The sequence below is a fragment of the Arvicola amphibius genome, chromosome 15 (genome assembly GCF_903992535.2).
Source record: "Arvicola amphibius chromosome 15, mArvAmp1.2, whole genome shotgun sequence".
Taxonomy (NCBI): Eukaryota; Metazoa; Chordata; class Mammalia; order Rodentia; family Cricetidae; genus Arvicola; species Arvicola amphibius.
The window spans coordinates 18,758,061-18,768,627 of record NC_052061.1 but is presented as its reverse complement, the minus strand read 5'-3'; the positions used below and the strand labels follow the sequence as shown (position 1 = coordinate 18,768,627).

Here is a 10,567-nt window from a genome sequence, read left to right as displayed (position 1 = left end):
GGCAGTCAGATTTCTTGGGCCTGCTGGTCAACCAGCCTACCTGGTTGGTGAACTCCAGGTAATGAAAAGACCTGTCTCAAAAACATAAAAACAAAGTTAGTTAAAACTTGATGAATGGTACCCAGGGTTTTCCTTTTGGCCTTCACACCCATGTGTACTTGCACACAAATGAATACACACACACACACACATACACACACACAAACACACACACACACCGCAAGGCAGGCTGTAGGGGCAGGAGCCATCAGGAAAGGAGTCAGTCTGAGGTTCCCAAGGAAAGGACCACACAGTGGTTAAACTGAAATCATTTGTCCTAGGCAGTGAGAGGACTCACCAGGCTAGCAGAAGAAGAGAAAGCTCAACTTGCCCTTGATGTTTTCTGCTCCATTTTACTGCCCATTCTCTGGAACTATCCTGAACACACAGAGAGCTTGCTGCAGAATTTTCCAAGAAGGATCTGATTGCAAAGATCGCTTAAGCTGTCCAGGCATATTTTATACCCCGTGTTCACAGAAGCAGTATTCCACATTACTGGTCTCTCATTCAGCTGGTTCTGAAGTGGAAACGCCCATCCCCCTGCGTACTCTGTGAGAAATTCCTAGGTTTTGTTTCATGAATTTTTCATGGAAAGCAAAACAGTGTATTTTCCCCCTCTGACAGAAGATCTTTTGAGATGCTTGAGCTTGCTCTGGGCATTTACCCGGGATCAGTTTTCTGTAATGTCGCCTCCCACACTCTTGTTCCTCTTTCATCTAAACCCCAAATCCTTCAGTCACTGGCTCGCTAAAGGCTCTGGTTTGATAACCCTGCAATTGGAGGGTGGAGTGGGAGGAGAGGCCTCATACCTTTGTTTTTCTGGTTCTTTCCAGCACCCCGGTGGCCTACTTGGGTGTCCCACAAGCTGTCAGTGGAAAATAGTGCATGCCATTTAGAAACGACCACACCTAGAAGGAGCTCCTGAGCTATATACTTAGACACAGCAAGAGGGAGTTGGAATGGTGGAGTCCTGAATTACTCCGAGAAAGAACCATTTGCTCTCCATCGTGGTGGGCCACAGAGTAATTTCTCCTTGTCCTAAGCAGCTCATGGGAGTAAAATTGGGCTGTTCCCAGTATGCTCAAAATGCAGTAGGTATTCTAGAGTTCTCTTTCAGGGAAAGCTTTTGACTATTTGTGAGTGATTGCAACAAACAAAAATAAAATTTTCTTCTCTAGTGTTTTCCTATAATGTTTGATCTTCTTTTCCATATGGAAGGTAAAGAAAACACATTTTCTGAGGTTTGGAGTATCCATGTCATTGAAGATGGACCAATAAACATGTTCCTTCTTGTTTCTTTTTAGAACAATAGCCACTATTGGGGCCAGAGAGATGACTCAGTGGGTAAAGCGCTTGCTTTGCAAGTGTGAGGAAGTGAATTCAAATCCCTAGAATCCACACAAAGTCAGATGCAGTGACATTTGTCTCTAACTCCCTGCTCCAGTGGGAAGATGGGAGGCAGAAACAAGAGATACCCAGACCCTGTAGCCTGCAGAGCCTGGCACCATGCGGCAGCAGCAACAGAAATTCTGTCCCAAATATGGTGGAAGGTGAATGCCACATCTGAGGTTGTCTCTGGCTCACATTATGTGGCCAAGAAGCAGAGAGAGAGACAGAGAGAGACAGAGACAGAGAGACACAGAGAGGCAGAGAGACAGAGACAGAGAGAGGAAGGGAGGGAGGAAGGGAGGGAGATGTCAGGTGGGGGAGAGATTAAAAACAAAGTGGAATAGCCAGTATCTACTATCTCATGTGCTCTGAAGTATATTTATAGAAAAGTGTAGAATAAGTTCATAGTCAACTTTTTAAGAATCTCAACTATTTAAAGTGTTCTCCCTAAGCTCTGAAGACACGTTGAGAGAGGAGGCAAGCATCTGTCAGCATTTGTATCTAAAACATTTGGAAATGGATACATAGTCTTCTTCAGGAATCAGAATGGAGGGCAGTCAGGCAAGCTTTCCTCTGTGCGAATCTCTGCAGTACAGCACCTTCACCCAGCAGCGGAGTGTGAAGGCGCACGCGTGGGCTCTGCTCACATTTCAAAGCCACCGACTGCCTCCATACTCACGGGACTGCTGACCATTTGCATTTCTGTCTCACAACAATTGATGTCTAAGACTATATATAGACTTTTAGATTTCTTATAACATATTATATATGTTACTGTATTATTTTGTTTTATGTTTATCTTCAATTAAAAATCTTATGTTCGGGAGATTAGGGGTACATCTTAGTGGTAGATCACTTTCCTAGAACATGGAAAGCTCCGGGTTTCGTCCCCAACACCAAACAAAGTTAAACATTAGTAATAAAGTTCTCAATTTCCACCATAGTATCTCAGTCGCCTCTAAACTGCCGAGCCAAGAACTCTCCCAGAGGTTGCAGATGACTGGAAACCACTTCTGGTGGAAAGAGTAAAGAACAGAGAGTTGGAAGGGATATGTCTTTTAGACAGAGAAGAATACGTGAAGGCACTCGGGCAAAGAATTAAAATAAAATGATAATTTTGAGCCTTACACGTAGATACTTTTCTTATCAAAGTTCTTGGAGAGCCAACAGTGTGTATGTCACTAATAAAGTGGAAATGAGAGTAGTTCTCAGGAGGGAAGTCTCTTCCTGAGGCACACAGCCACACCTCTCTTTGCCCTCCCCCCATCCATTTTACTAGAGCGAACACCTGGTTTCGTTTTGGTTAGGGATTTTAATTTTTTGGTGTTTCTTGGTTGGTTTACTTGTTTGTTTGGAAAGTGCTAAAATCTCAAGTGCACCAAATCTACTTTCTTTTAAACAGAATAACTTTATCTTCCCACCTTCTCAGGCACCCAGAGGAGGAGGCATCCAAAAGAGAGACACAGAGGTCACTGCTAGTGTTTGGATGTTTCTTTCTTCCAGAAGTCAAATAGTGGAACCTACTAATCAAGGCCTTAGTATCAGGAGGTTGCACCTTTAAGGAAGAATACTGGATACGTAATACTGGGACCCTTACAAACAGGTCCAGGGTTTTACAAGAGAGACCTGAAAGAACTTGTTCACCCCTCTGCCATGTGAAGATCCACCAAGGAAGTGCTCTCTGTGACACAAAGGGTCCTTGCCTGACAGCCTATCATCTGTCTGCCCCTTGAGCCTGAACTTGTCAGTCTCCAGAACTGTGGTTTGATGAGTAGCCCCAGGAGACAAGGACTTTGGTACTCATGTGTGTCAGTGTGGAAGCCTGATAGCATCAACAGATTTCCCGGCATCAAGCTCAGAAGAAGACGTGAAAGTAAACCTTACTGACTGTGGAGTGCCCCACCCTAAGTGATACATCTATAGCAAAATCTCTACACCTAAGGTTCAAAGACCATATGAAAGAGGGGGTGGAAAGACTGTAGGAGCCTGGGGGACAGGGTCTTCTACATGTGACAGGGAAACAGTACCCACGAAATCTCAATAATATGGTCATAAACAAGATCCACATAATAATACACATGACAACAACAAGACCCTAACCCTAGAGGAAGAGCTACAGGCAATTCATTAACGAGTGCTAAGCGAGGGAGAATCAGTTCTCGTCAGAGACAAGCACCAAGTGATCAGCCCCCTAAACACATGTGCACAAACAACATTAAATGGATTCAACGGTGGGTGTGCATGGGTGTATACACATAGATGCATGTATGTAACAATAATAATTAACGAAGATGAAGCCAATAATTTGAGAAGGGGGACATAGAAAGAGTTGAAAGGGAGGGAAATTATGTAAATACAATATTTATCCATGAAATTTAAAAAAAAAAATCCCAGAGCTCAGAAGGCAGAGATAGGAGGATCTTTGTGAGTCAGAGGCCATTCTGACCTACATAGTGAATTCTAGGCCAGTCAGGCCATCGTAGTCAGACCCTGTATCAAAAACAAAACAAAATCAAACAAACAACTAAAAATCAGTATATAATATGTACATTTTATATATCCTTGTAAACTTAGTGTTCATGGACTACCAGCTTAAGGACCTGAGTTAAAATCCCCCATAACTTATGTAAGAGCTGTTTGGGGCAGAACCTGTTTGTAATCCCAGTATGTAGGTTGAAAGTTGGGAGACAGAGGCAGAGGAGTCTGTAGGAGCTAGAGAGCCAGCTAGTCTGGCATATTCCATGACAAACAAGAGATCTCTGACCTCCACACTTACGCACAAACATGCAAACCATACTATTCACTTAGGAGAGCCTTTATGCTTTGAGTTTAGTTTTCCCAAAGTCAGGCATCCAAAGCTAGAAGTCTATGAATTGTGAAGACTCTCTATTAGTCCAAAGGGAGACTTTATAAATAGAAGACTTTGTATATCAGTCTATCAGTCTGCAGCCTAGTAAAGCATTGAACACTGTCTAGAGAATGTGATCTAAGTAGACAAACAATTCAGATAATGTAAATTGCAGTTTGAGACCTAAAAAGTACAAAATAACATGTTTAGTCTAAAAAAATTAGAGAGACCTAAAATGGTATGCAAAATCTGACAGAAGCTTTTGTGGAATGAGACAACATAGAAACGCCAAAATAGAAATGAAAACCAAATTGGGTTTTGTTGTTGTTGTTTAAAATGGCGCATCTTGGAAGTAGCTGCCAACAGAAATCATCCTCGGGTCCAAGACTTATGAAGACAGGCAAAGCCAAGACCAAGTGACCGGTGCTTATGGCTGGGGGTGAATTTTCAGAAATGGCTCTAATCTGCCAACAAACAAACAGAAGTCATAATTCACCCTCAAGGCCCGTGTTGAAGCACAGCAGCCCTGTCTACCTAGAAGGTTCTTCTACTAGCCCCCATCTCAGTGACTCAGGGCCCTGAACCAGTAAACAAATGGAATGCTTTCCTTCTCTGGATAAAACGATGTTATTTGCGACATAAAGAGTACTATGAGCTCACTTGCATTTTTTTTTCTACCCATTTTGAGACTGTGTATGTCTCAGAAGACAGAGGAGAAAGAAGTTAGATACCATTGGTAATGACAACTGTTTCTCCCTCGGATAGGCAGAGGTGGGGAGAAGCCAATGGCATTATGGACAGGAGATATTATCAGCTTAGCAAGAGAAAGATCAACATAATAATGTAATAATCTCACAGATTTCCTTGTCCTGTGGCCCTTCAAAGCCTGTCTTTCTTGATGGAGACAAAAACAAATGGAAGAAGAAACTGATGTGTATTAATGAAATATGAAAACACAGGATAAGGAAAAACCTCAATCACTTATCTGTATAGAAAATGCATGCAACCAACCAGAGGACTGAAACAATTAAGCAGCCAAGAACCAAGGATGGTAGAACAGCATTTACTTGTAGACTTGGAGGGAAATGTTTGTTAACTATAAGCTTCATACCCCAGCAGGTATTTTAAATGTGAGGGGGCAATGCAGTGATAGTCTCTGAAAATCAGACCTAAAAGGCAATGAGTTACATGAGTGGTTAACTGGAAACCATGTGTCTTGGTCATTGTCCTATTGCTGTGGAAAGATATCATGACCACAACAATTCTTATAAAGAAAAGCATTTAACTGGGGCATGCTGATAGTTTCAGAGGCTATTATCAGCATGGTAGCAAGAATGGTGGCATGCAGGCAGGCATGGTGCTGGGAGAGCTGATGGTTCTACAACAGGATCTTCAAGCAGCAGCAGAAGCAGTCACTGGTCCTAGCTTGAGCTTCTGTAGCCCAAAGCCCATCCCCAGAGATGGACTTCTCTAACATGTACATCTTTCCCTACAAGGCCACACCTCCTAATCCTAAGTAGTGGCACCCCTTGATGACTAAGCATTCAAACATATGAGCCTATGGGGCCATTCTTATTCAAACCACCACATTCCTCTCCCTGGACCCCATATGTGTGTAGACATTTAATAATGCAAAAATGTATTCAGTCCATTTTCAAAAATCTCCCCAGTCTATAACCGTCTCAACACTATCTAAAAGTCCTAAGTTCAAAGTCTCTGCTACTCATGACAATCTTTTAACTATAATCCCCCTGTAAAATCACAATTAAAAAGCTGGTCACATACTGCCAACATGCAATGGCACATGATACACGTTACCATTCCAAGAGGGAGAAAAGAAAATACTGTACCATAGTAAGACTGAAAAATCAGCTGGGCAAGCTTCAAACTCTACACCTCCATGCTTTACGTCAAAGCACGCTTCAGATCTCCAAGTCCTTTCAGCGTTGTTGATGGCAACACACTTCTTTCTCTTGGGTTGGTTCCACTCCCTGTTAGCAGTTCTTCTAGGCAGGTATCCCACAACTCTGGTATTTCCAACATCTTGAGGTCTCCAAGGCAATCAAGCCTTTACTTTCACAGCTTCACACAATGGTCTCTCTAGGCCTCCAAACATGCCCTACCTCAATGGCATTCCTTAGCCCCTTTCTTCTATCCCTGACTTTAAAGCCAGAACCACATGGCCCAAACTGCCAAGTTCTGCCGCTTGCTGAGGCTGGAACTTGTTCCCTTCATTCAATAGCATCTGCATCAGCGTTCTGTTGTTGATGGTTTCCCTTCACTTCATAAGCTTTTCTTTAATTCCTTTTCATGAGTCGGAAGCTTAACTGGCTGGGATTTTGCCCTGAGGCTACTACACCATTTATTCTATATTGCTTCAAGTTTTCCTTGAAATTTTTTATCTCCTTGAGCACTGAATTTAGCTTCATTATGTTTCCATTATAGTTGCTCCTTGAGCTATACATTCTGTGTTTTTCCTTGCTCAGCCTGCTCTTTTTCACTCTAGATCTGCTTAAGTATGATCACTAATAAGCACAGGACAGAGACAATGGCAGGTGGTCCTGAAATCTCCTCTGTCAATGTTAATGCAAAACTCTTCAATTAAGCCTCAGGTATATTTTGGAGAAGGGCAGAAAGAAGACCTTTTTTTGCCAAAATATCACAAGAAAGGTCTCTAGACCACATACTAAAATTCTTCACATTGGAAACTTCCTGAACTGGGTCTCCACAGTTCAAATCATCCTCAACACCACCCTCAATTTCATGCTCCAACTAGGTGGGCTCATCAAGCCCTATTTAAAGTGCCCAATCAATTTTCTTGTCCAAAACCCCAAAGTAATCCATATTCCTCCAAACAAAAGCATGACCAAACTTACCACACCAATACCCCACTCCCGGTACCAACTTATGTCTCAGTCAGTGCTCAGTCGCTGTGAAACGGCATCACGACCACAGCAACTCTTGTAAAGAGAAGCATTTAATTGGTTCAGAGATTTATCCCATCATCAGCTTGGTGCATAGCATGGAAGCACACAGCAGGCATGGTACTGGAGGAGCTGGCAGTGCTACATCAGGATCCACAGGCATCAGGAAGAAGCTGCTGAACCTAGTTGGGTCTTCTAAAAGCCTCAAAGCCCACCTCCAGTTACACATTCCTCCAACAAGGCCACACCACCTGATCCTAAGTAGTGCCACTCCCTGATGACTAGACATTCAAATATGTGAGTCTATGGTAGCAACATATAAAGCTGGATGCAACTGTAGAAACTCATTAATTAGAACACTCAGGAAGCAGAAAGCAGGAGGATCGTGAGTTCAAGGTAGCCCCAGCTACATAGCAAGTTCAAAGTTAGCCTGGTTTGATTGAGACAAAAAATTTACTTAACAATAATTTAAAATTTATACCTTTTCCTACCTTCAAATGGTAATACAACATCAAATCTATTCACAGAGATGCCTAAATAATAACAAATAAGTCAAAAACTGAATATAAGTTTCCCCAAAAATCATAATGACCTAACTTATCAGCCAACTACAATATTAATAGCAGACTTTGATGGTTTCTATATGCTAGATACTCATTTTTTCTGCTAACCAATTAATCTCAATGAAAATTACAAAACAGCTCCTATGATTATACTTATCTTCCAAATGAGAAACAAGGCTCAGAGGCTCAATGATTTATCTTGGGTTGAATAATGAGAAATTGGACAATAACATGAACTTACAAATTCAATAACTTTTTTATTTGAAAATTTAGATAAGTGAGTACCAAAACCCCTAGGACATATTATCCAAAATTCAAATAACTATGGCTAAAGTCTCACTCCTAAAAATCCTATTTTTCTAGATTTCATCATTCATTTACAGTCAAACCAAAATGCTCAAGCCAAAACTTGGGAATTATCTTTAATTTTCCTCTTTCTTGCACTCTCCACTTAACCCCCCAAAAGAGTCTACTTTGAAAATATCTCTTGATGGCCATCATTCTCCTAACCCCAGATGGCTTCCACGGCATCTGACTACTGGTCTTCCTCTGTTATCTCTATCCTGTTTACTCCAAACACTGAGCAAACATTCTCCACAGAACCCCACCCTCCTGTGATAGAACAGCTCCAGTTTGCATCCTGAGCCTGAGCCTGCATAGTGCCTCACCCCTGACCTGACTGGAGTCAGTCTTTGACTTCCTACATTTTCAAATAATACATTTCATGGGATGTTTTGAGAATGTAACTGCTAAATGTGAATTGACACTCCGTCTTCCTTCACCCATTATCTCAGTAGTACATTTTTTCACTCACCACTACTCTGAGTAAATGCTTCACTGAATGAGTATTCTTAAATTTTTATTGTTAAAATTTTATGGTAAAAGAGCAAAAGTTACCAATGGTCTTCAACACTACAGGCTGATAAGGCTGTGCTTATAAATTCTTTAATTTAAAAAATGAAGACTAAGAAAAAAAAGAAAAGGAGCCCAGAGGGTCATAGGTATGGCGGCTTTTAGGATGGGAAAGTTGACAACCATGCCCACAGGTCTGATATATGCATCTGTAAATGTACATCTGGCCAAAGAAGAGGAACCCAAAAAGCAGCTAGTAAGACCAGAACGGCTCCCCATATATACTGCACCACCTCTCCATTCTAAATATGTTAAAGAACAGCCTGGTTATTTACAAATGGGCTTTGCATCAATCCGTACTACAGCTGTTCGTTATGTTGGCTGGTGCAAGGGTGTTTATATCTTTATGAAGAATGGGATAGTGGATACAGTACAATTTGGTAAAGATGCATATGTCTATCTGAAGAATCCTCCTCAAGACTTTTTTCCCCAAACTGGGAGTGATTACAGCTTCAGGACTGGCAGGTTTGGTCACAGCAAGGAAAGGTTCTAGGTTTAAGAAGATTGCTTATCCACTAGGATTGGCCTCATTAGGAGCAACTGTTTGTTATCCAGCTCAGTCAGTAATAATTGCAAAGATAACGGGGGGGGGGGGAGGCATATACTACAAGCCAGCAAATTTATCAAGCCATTAAGTCATTGTGGACAAAAAGCAACGAAAAAGAATTCACTCCCTGAACCAAAGGATGGAACTAAGGGAGGAAGGTCTGATGAAATACATGCCCAAACTCCTGACTCAGAACATTCAGTGTCTTTTCCAAAAGAACTTGCCTCTGCAACAAAGGTTAAATAGGAATCTCCTGCAGGCACTACACAGTTTCTACCTGACCCCAACCTCATGGATCACGGGCAGTCTCATCCGGAAGATAAAGATATGTACAGCACTAGAAGCTGAAATGGACTACAGTGGGAGCCTGCGGAGAGATCTGCAAGATGTACGAAGTGGGAAATGATTGTGAAAGGTCAGGTAATGGATGGGGAACTGACAGCAAAACTAGACCTGTTCCCATGTTTAATTCGAAATAAACAGTTTGGTCAATGATGCAAGTGGTAAAAACATAAATTAATGAATACAACACAAGTAATATTAAGAGATTAATGAGGCAACTGAAGTACAAGTACTAGGAGTATATTTTATGACTTATTAGAGAATTTATTAGAAAGCAAAATAAGGTGAAGATATGAATGTCAATAAGACTAAAATATGAAAATATGCATATGCAAATATACATATACATATTTATCCATGGGAATCTGCTTCAGTTTTCCCAGTTTATTCTCAGTTAACTTAGAATGGCGGATAGAAGGATGTGGTTTTTTTCCCCAGAGCTGAAATAAAATATCCATATTTTATGGCACATAAAAAAAAAATGAAGACTAAAAACCGAATTAAGAACATCACACACCAGAAAAAAAATCAGAAAAGAAGTAACATTAATTTAAAAGTAAATTCTTTTTTACTTTTATAATCAAATATTTAAATTATTTCTTATTTTTGATTATTTAAAAATAGGTGAAACCCCATAAAACTTAATCAAAAAAACAAAGAAAAACAAACATCAAGTTAAACATGAGAAATAAGAAATGTAAACAAATAGGTTAGATTTTTATTGTTTTTTTTTTTAAGTGGGTATGTATGTGATCCCATTCCTGTGAGAGGGTAGATAGGTTAGCAACACTGAACATGTGTGGAAATCAAAGAATAACTTAGGATGTCAGTCCTCACAATCAAGCTTGTTTGGGGCAAGGTCTATATTGCTCACTGTTTGCTCCTTACCCCAGGCTAGCTCACTGCTCCTTACCACAGGCTAGCTCACTGCTCCTTACCCCAGGCTAGCTCACTGCTCCTTACCCCAGGCTAGCTGGTTTGGGAGCTGCTGGAAACTCGGCTG

General features: G+C 41.1%; 1 pseudogene; it reads left to right on the top strand.

Annotated features, from left to right (window-relative positions):
• Positions 1 to 8,745: 8,745 nt before the first annotated feature.
• Positions 8,746 to 9,621, top strand: LOC119802273 (annotated as a pseudogene).
• The last annotated feature ends 946 nt before the right edge of the window (positions 9,622 to 10,567 follow it).